This window comes from Tupaia chinensis, unplaced genomic scaffold (assembly GCF_000334495.1).
Source record: "Tupaia chinensis unplaced genomic scaffold, TupChi_1.0 Scaffold142824_1, whole genome shotgun sequence".
Taxonomy (NCBI): Eukaryota; Metazoa; Chordata; class Mammalia; order Scandentia; family Tupaiidae; genus Tupaia; species Tupaia belangeri.
In genome coordinates, this window is record NW_006202669.1 from 112,693 (window position 1) to 121,834 (window position 9,142).

The following is a 9,142-nucleotide window of genomic DNA, read 5'->3' on the forward strand; positions in this document are numbered from 1 at the left end:
GGTTAGAGTCTCATACCTGGTGGCTGGCTTTCTCAACTTCCCTCCCTCTCTCTTTCTCTAAAAATTTCCCTCTCCCCCACCCCCGGTCAAGTTTAAATAAATAAATAGATAAATAAAATAAAATAATTATTTAAAAAGTGATAATAAAAAGAAACTAATCTGAAAAATAAATGAAAAGCTATTTGATGACGTGGATAATAATATCTTTGTCTTGACTGATATGCATGATATTTGTTCTAGAAAAATAAATGTTATACACTGTAAAGATATATATTATTAAATGTAATATAAAACATATAATAATAAATTAAAAAAAAAGAAATCTGGAGTACTGGGACCAGCAGATAGCATAGCATTTCCATTGCTGGACTTCTGCATGGCTGACTGCGATTTGAGTCCCAGATCTGGTGGCTTGAGACATGCTGGATGCATATGCGTGCATGCCCAAGATACCAAGAGGAGAATGGAGGAGAATGGAGGAGAAGGGATTGCAGTGTGGCCATCCTCTTGGAGGCTGATTTCTCAGCTTCCCTGTCACTCTCTCTGTCTCTCTGTCTCTCTCTGGTGAATGCATACAGCCTATGGCAAAAATCTCTTTAAAAGAAAAGAAAAATGGAGTGAAAGCTGTACATCCTCATGCTGAGGTCACCAGAGATATGCCACTTCCTGCTCTGGTGAGGACTTGCTCAATATCACTTGGTATATAAACATTGCTAGTGTAGCTATTTGGGTTTTTAGTACATTTATCTCCATTTTCTGTGATAGTTCTAATTGGTTCAGTGCTAGAGTCCTTCCTGGAATGTCTGCTTCAGCTTCCTTCTCAAGATATGTGTCCTTTTCTCCACCAGTATATGACTGCTAGTTCTTCAATGGGTGTATTTACCAGAAATCCATTTCTTGTGGTAATTGAGAAATATTTTACTTGGTAATACGACTGAGGTCTTTAAGCATTATCTTTAACAAAATATATCTCATTTTGTTCAGTGAATACCATCCCATGCTAACCTTGAGGGTTTTTTCTTCCTTTTATAGTGTTCCACAAATAATTATTATTTTTTTTAATATACAGACATTATGGGGGAATTTTGTTAATTTTTACTTTTATGTAGCTTTTTCAGGGCCAGCAGATGTGGTGGTGGTTAAGGCACTGGACTCCCACATGTGACCACATGTTGAGTGTCAGATCCAGTACTTTGCAAATCATGCTGGGTGCATGTGCATATGTGCCCCAAATCCCAGGACAAGAATGGAGAGGGAGGGATTGATGTATGGCCATCTCCTTGGGGGGGGGGTGCTTTCTCCTTTTCCTACTCTGTTTTCCTAGTGAGTATACTCCTCCAATGGCCAAAAACTTAAAAAAAATTCTAAATACTTAGTGTTACAGTTTGGAGTAAGACTCAGGAGGCAATTATCTCAAGAGAAAAAGGAAAGCTTATTGATCAAGAATTGTCCAAGGGTCTGAAGCCAGAGGAGTTTCAGCCCTCCCACCAGAAAAGAAAAGGGTTCTATAGTACAACTGACTAAGAAAGGTATTTTAGGAGATTTTATGTCACATTTTGAGATGTACTAAATGTTTTGTAGGTTTTATTTTTAAATTGGGGACACTAGACCCTGTACCCATTTTGTGTTGTTATGTAATAGTTTGGGGGTCAGCATACCTTTACACTTTAAAGTTCCATGTTCATATTAAAATATTTTTATTGAATTACATTATACTTTTGAAATATAATTCCCTTAATTATATTTACTAGTTACATAGTTGCTTTAAGTTTGGGGCTTATTTTCCATAGATTTCAAACAATCTCTAATCGTTCCAAGAGATTTTACTTAGTTCTTTTTATTTAAAATTTAGGTTTCTGCTCATTTGTTCATTTTTTAGGTTTTTGCATATAGAATACTTTAGCCTTTTTACTTTATTACCTGCTACCTAAGCCTATCTGCTTCTTATAGTTAATAAAATGAGAGGAAGAGACTGGAGAAAGGAATTTACTTCAGTAACCAGTAACAGTCAGCAAGTACTATCAAAGTGTATTGAAAAGCTCAACATGTCCCTGGTATATATAGATAATATAAGCATGTTCAAATCATTCCTCATTACATATAATCAATCACTTTTTCCTGAGTAATTTTACTGATTCATTCAAATATCCATTCCTGGCTTCTCCTCAAAGCATTCCTCAAACTGATTTTCTAGGTCAGATTGTTCTCATTAGAGATCTTCTTCAATTTCAGAATAGCTACAGTCCAGCTAAACCTGACTGGCTTGCCTCAATTCCATTGACTATTTTCAACTTACTTTCATTATGTTGAGTTCTCTTTAAACCATATAATTCATATGGATGTTTCAGGAGGAAAATTATGCCAGTGTTATGCTATAACGAAGTCTTTCTGGCTCAAATTGATGACTATTAAAAAACATACCTTGATATGTTGTGGGATCTGCTTGGGATTTTGCATGATCTTAGATCAATATCTGAGGGGATACTAGTTTTCATCTACTCAGTGGCCTTCTTTGAACCTTATCACTCAGAAGCATAGATAGATACATTCTTCCTTTCTACTCAGAGGGCCACTGTAATGCACATTTGTAGGTATTTTCTGGGTAGCAAATAAAGACATTTACCTTTTGACAGCAAAGCCTTGCATTAATCTGGTTATGTCTCTGTAGATCTAATTGAAGTTGATAATTGCATGTTTCTTTTGATTTGAAGGGAGGAGAGATGAGCAAGAACTTCATAGAAAATATTTTTAGATGAATTTATTTTTCAAGTCGGAAGAAACCTAATGAGCTCAAATGATGAAGCAATTGATTGTGGAGAGATAGAGAGGTCTGATAAATATTTGGTTCATAAACAGTAGTATAATACTCTATAAAAACAATGAGATACAGGGACTCAATTACAGACACTGGACTTAGATGTAACATGGCTCTTGTTCAGTAGGAGAGAAGGGGTAATTGATGGGTATGAATGTAGTAATATTCTCAGGTATGGTGATAAACTGAGTTACTTTCTCATATTAAGTAATCCACCTGAAATTCACTTTGAGAGAATAAATGGAACTTTCAAAATTTATATGTTGAAGTCATAAGGTTCTCAGGATATCTAAATTTGGCTATAATTGAACATAATAGTTCTTAAAAACATACCTCGAAAAGAGGTGATTAGGGTGGGCTTTGATCCAGTGTGACTAGTGTCCTTATGAGAAGAGGAAACCAGGACACTGGCAGGTACACAGGAAAGAAATATGAAAACCCAGGGAGAAGGCTAGCAGGTCTAAGAGGAGCCACACAGACAGGTCTCAGGAGAAACCAACTCTGTACATGATCCTGGACTTCTTGTTACCAGTGGGTCAAACTGGGCAAGAGAAAGGAAGTATGATTTTTGGGAAGTGGAATCAATACTCTATATCCACCTTTGGAATGGTTGAGGATGTGGGGATGGGAGGAGTTTCTTTAAAATCAAAATGATATTGTAATGACATGAGGGGATTTCTATCTATTAGTAATAAAGCTCCTATTCCAGGTAAAACCTAGGTATGGTGACTAGCACCTAAAGACTCCAAGTATAGAAGACAGACAGCATAATTAAAGTTAAAGCTGTGTCTCTCACTAGCAGTATAACTTTATCACACTACCAAAGATTTTCAACTTTTCCTTATGTCAGTCATTAACTTGGTAAATAACCAACAATTAGAAGAGTAGTAAATAAGTGAATATATGTAATCTGAAAGTAAAACTCACATTAAATGCAAATTCACCCTTTTTTCTGAACTTCAAGTACAAACAGGTGAATTATTTTCATTTTTATTTGTGACACATCATTTGTCCATGATATACATTTAATTATTATTGAATGTTAGGGGGGCGATGACACTTTATAAAGGCTTGCACTTTCATGTGTGTGTGTCTGTGTTTTTGTTCAAGTTATTGAAGTAGAAATATTACAGGTAGAGATGATTAATACAAAACAAAATTTCAAAATGTATCTACATTAGTAAAATATAGAGTTGCTGGATTTTTTTTTTAAGAGAGATTTTTGCTATAGGACACGTGTACTCACCAGAGAGACAGAGAGAGGCGGAGAGACAGAAAATGAGAAGTCACCGCCCTCCCAGGGGGATGGTCATGCCATGATCCCTTCTTTTCCATTCTCCTCTTAAGAATTTGGGCACACACACACACACATGGCTGGTGTGACTTTTAAGTCAATGGTTCTGGTACTTGAACTGCGATTGACTACATGGGAGTCCAGCGACATAACCATTATGCCATCTGCTGGTGCCAAGTTACTGGATTTATTCCTGAGACTTAGCCATTTTTTATTTTCTGAGCATTCTTGACCTCGGAGATTGAGTCATGCATTAACAGAAACATTATGGTCTATGTATTCCTGGGGATTTTACAGCAAGCTTGACAGGGTGAGTGCCTTTGACCCCTCCAATGGAATGAGTTTTTACTGTGGTTAGCTTTATAACAAAGCAGACTCTAGGCACAGAAATAAAATCACCACATGTTCTCTCTCAAATATGGAAACTGAGAAAAAAGGCTTCATGAAATAGAGAGGTGCAGAATAGTTGCTGGAGGGTTGGAAGGATGGGGCAGGAGATGAGGGATGCTCAGTAACAAAAACAAAATTGCAGTAAATGGAAGGAGCAGGCTCTAGTGTTGCAGTACACAGTGGGGAGAACATGGTTAACGACAACTTATGTGTATTTGAGAGAGGCTAAAGAAAAGGATTTTGTATTTCCCAGCAAAGTAATGACAAATGGTTGAGCTATACATATACTAATTACCCTGATTTAATCTTCACACATTGTATTCATGTACCAGAATCATACTGCGGCCCCATAAACATGTATAATTATTACGTATATTAGAAATGTATTTTTTATTTAAAAAAATCATTTTATTTATCATTATTATTACTTTTTAGGTTGATACAGGCACTCACAAGAGAGAGACAGAGAGAAAGTGAAAAAGCTAAGCCACCAGGTCCAGACTGAACTGCAGCTGGCCATTGTGGGAGTCCCATGCCCCAACCACCACACCACCTGCTGGCCCATAGAAATTGAAAAAAAAAAAATCCTTGTTTTGTTTATCTCCAGTTCCATTGAGGAAAAATCTGCAAGTTAGAATTGAATGAGTGTACAAATTGCAACTCCACACAGCTCTGATGGATTCTGGAGAACTATTGCTAGCAGATAAAGCAATAATAATGAAATTTGAGAAAATCCACAGTATTTACCTATGGATGGAAACCAAAATCCACATGTGGCATGAGTCATGGGTCTCTGTGCTTTGGGACCTGGGAGGGAACTGAAGAATTCTGGACACCACGAGCTAATTAGCATAATAGCCCAACATTTTCCTGTCCTTATCTGTAAGATATCTGTACTTTTACTGTCTTTATTACCCACCACAGCCACTTTCTGTGTGATGTTGGCCATGGGAAATTTAGAAGAGTCCTGTACTGATTTCTCTGACAGTGTACTGCATTTGTCTGTTGCTTGGCTGAAAGTTCAAATTAAAATAAGGGTGGGGCCTCCAGGACAGGTGAGTCTGGAAGTCTGGACGCTGCATGAGATTGGAGTCTCATGGTGTCATCTCCAACACAGCTTTGCCTGTTTGGTTCCTGAATAGTGTGTGAGTGAAAACTCGGAGGAAGACAGCAGGAAGTTGAGTTACGACAATGCATCCACTGGTGAATAGGGAATGCCTTTTTCAACTAAAATTTCATTTGGAGAAATGGGCAGGCATCTATTTGCATGGAGGATTTCAGAAATCTGAGCTCCACTTCAGTTTCATGGGACTCTGGGATGGCTATCCTGGGTTAGGAAATTATTGGTGACTGATATCCAATCTAATATCAATCTAATATCATACTAATTTATTCTAACCTCATCATGGTGGTGTCATTACAAAAGAGAAGTGATATTTTTTCTTATCCAGTCTGTGGTTTTGCTGGAAAAGACAACAACAACAGAAAAACAATAAAAAAAAGACTCATCCACTATGCATCCTGCAGACCCAGACCCTTCACCTCGGGCGACATTCCAGGTGCATGCCAGACCTGCAGCTACCCCTGAACTCCTCAGACAAGTTGTCCACAGGGCCAGGCCAGGGACTCGGGTTCCGTGCAGATTAACTCCTTCCCAGTGTCCCCAACAATTCCAGGCCTGGTAGCAGCTAGGTACCCCCTCTCAGCTTGCTTAAGCTCACCAAGGACCCACATGGTGCTTAGGGCACCCAATCCACTAAGCCTCCCATGGGCCCAGTAAAGGCCCATGCAGGTTAGTGTGTGGGTAGCATCGCGTTCTCTACTGCCAACTCTTGCTGGGCCAGGTTCTTGCACTGCCGGAGGCCAAGTCCACTCGTGGCATGCGTTGCAGCCCTTGGGCGAGGAGGGCGTGGCTGGGGCAGCTCTGGCTAGGTCTTAGGCTTGGGCTCTGGCGTCCAGGTCTCTGGGTCGGACAGGAGGCTGTAGAGCCAGCTTGGCCACTGACCACTAGTGACAGTTCTGAGGCAGAGGGCAGGATGGGTGTCAGGATAAGAACATTAGATCAGAGTACAGGTGTGCAGGCTGGTCAGTGGGGATGCTCAGGGAGTTTAAGGCCATCACTACTCTCGAAGAATGCTTAACCTTTATGAGGGTCTGGATTTTAGTCTCCAAGCTCAAGATCACCCTAGGACTTCCTACCAATAGCCCCCTGTGGCCTACATTTCTTGGATGCTCACCAAGAAATTACATTTGGAGACCCTGTGTTTTAATAGGCAGTTCCAGGGACTCTGGAAAACATTTATTTCTGACCTTGGCTTTATCTGGCTTTGAGACTTTGCTTTGGGGCAGGAGGATCTGTCTTCATCCAGGCCATCTTTATGCCCAAAACATCATGGCCTCCCCTCAGGGAGAGTCGTAAGTTTGTTATCTTCGGTTTCCATAAATATTTTTCAGTTTTCATTTGTTTGGTAGTTCCAGAAGCCTTTCAGGAGTAAGTTGCTTAGTTCTCATGTTTTTGTCTATTTTCCAGGGCTCTTTCTTTTTTTCTTTTTTTGAAGAGGTTTTTGCTATAGGTTATGTGTGTTTGACAGAAAGAGACAGAGAGACAGAAAGTAAGAAATCATCTCTCAGGGGAAATGGCCATGTCACACTCCCTTCTCTTCCACTCTCCTCTCGAGATCTTGGGCACACAGGTACACGTGCCTGGTATGAGTTTAAGCTGCTCAGTCCAGGACTCGAACCACAATCGACTACATGGAAGTCCAACAACATAGCCATCATGCCAACTGCTGGTTCCTCCAGGGCCCTTTCTGTGTTTGATTTCAAGTTTAATTCCATTGTGTTCAGAGAAAATACTGTATATATTTTCCGTACTTTTAAATTTGTAGAGTCTTGGTACCAGTGGAGGTTGTAATGGGTTACATCACTGGACTCCCACCTAGTCGACTGCATTCTGGACCTGGTGACTTAAAACTTACACTGGCTGCTTGTACAACACTTTATTATAATAAGAATGATGCTACTTATATTGTTTTTGGTTGAGTACATTCGTAAATTAACCCTTGCAAAAACCCTCTGAAAGAAGTTCTGTTATTAACTGCATTCTGAAAATACAGATATAAGCCAGTAAATGATGGAATCATAATTAAAGTGTTAGTCTGTCATGTTTTCAGTGCCTAAATTCTTAACTGTCATTTTACTGCCTTTCTATTGAGACCTAGTTAACATTTTTTATGATGTGCCGAACATTCAAATCCTGAAGTACTCATCCCCTAATATCCTTTATTCATTGATCAGTACAACTATTGAATCTGATTATATTTCGGAGGTCTCACTCTTTGTACACAAATATATTTAGCAATATTGAATGTTTTCAAAAACTTTATTTTTTGAAAATTTTTAAATTATTTTTTGCATAGACTCATTTTTAATGACTTTCTGGTAATCGGCAAAGCCCAGTTTTACCCACAATCTGGTAACTGAAGCACTCTTTCATTAGATTTTTGGTGGGGAGGAACTTAAACCTTTCCACATATGCACCAAGCTATTTATCCCTAAGAGAGTATTCTATACATTTCATTGTTGTGCACTTGTCTGTAGTTTAATATGCAAACGTATTCATACATATCCTGTGGATGTATAAGTTCAATTGGATTTATACTTGTGTAATCCTATCATAGCAAATAGAAACTCACTAGTCTTGGTGTATTCACCCAATTATGACAGAGGTTTCACTCAGGCTTTTGGATATTCTGACTGAAAATGCAACATCAAAAACATGCCTGAGCGGGACCAGCAATTGGCATAATGGCTATGCCACTGGACTCCCATGTAGTCTACCGCAGTTCACGTCTCACGCCCGGTGGCTTAAACTCATGCTAGCTGCATGTGCGTATGAGCCCAAGATCCCGAGAGGAGAATGGAGGAGAAGGGATTGTGGCGTGGCCATCCCCTCGGGGGGAATGATTTCTCGCTTTCTGTCTCTCTCTCTCTCTTTCTGGTGAGTGCATGTGCCCTATAGCAAAAACCTCTCAAAAACAAAACAAAAAACAAAATTTGCCTGAGTGCCAGCAGGTGATGTGGAGGTTAAGGAGCTGGATTCTACATGGCCAGCTTTGTGGTTCGAGTCCCGGATGTGGCAGCTTGAAAATCACAACTGGAATGTGAGCATGCTTGCCCAAAATCCTGAGAGGAGCCTATAGGAGAAGGGATTGTAGCATGGCCGTCCGTGTGTGTGTGTGTGTGTGTGCGGGGGGGTATTTAAAACTTTCCCTTTCATTCTCTCTTTTTGTCTTTCTCTGGTGAGTGCACGTGTTCAATAGCAAAACCTTAAAAAACACAAACAAACAGAAAAGCCTGAAATCTGTGCACATAAATGCAATGCCTTTTTTTTAAGCCAGACTGAAAGAAACACAGATGAAAACTCTGGTCTATTTCAAGTGATTCTAAATAGAACCGCCCCCCCACACACACACACACATTTTTAAATTTGTTTTTATTTTTATTATCTTTTGAGAGTTTTTTGCTATAGGGCACGTGTGCTTGCCAGAAAGAGAGAGACAGAGAGAAATCACCCCCCAGGGGTATGGCCACACCACAGTCCCTTCTCCTCCATTCTCCTCTCGGTATCTTGGGCATGCATG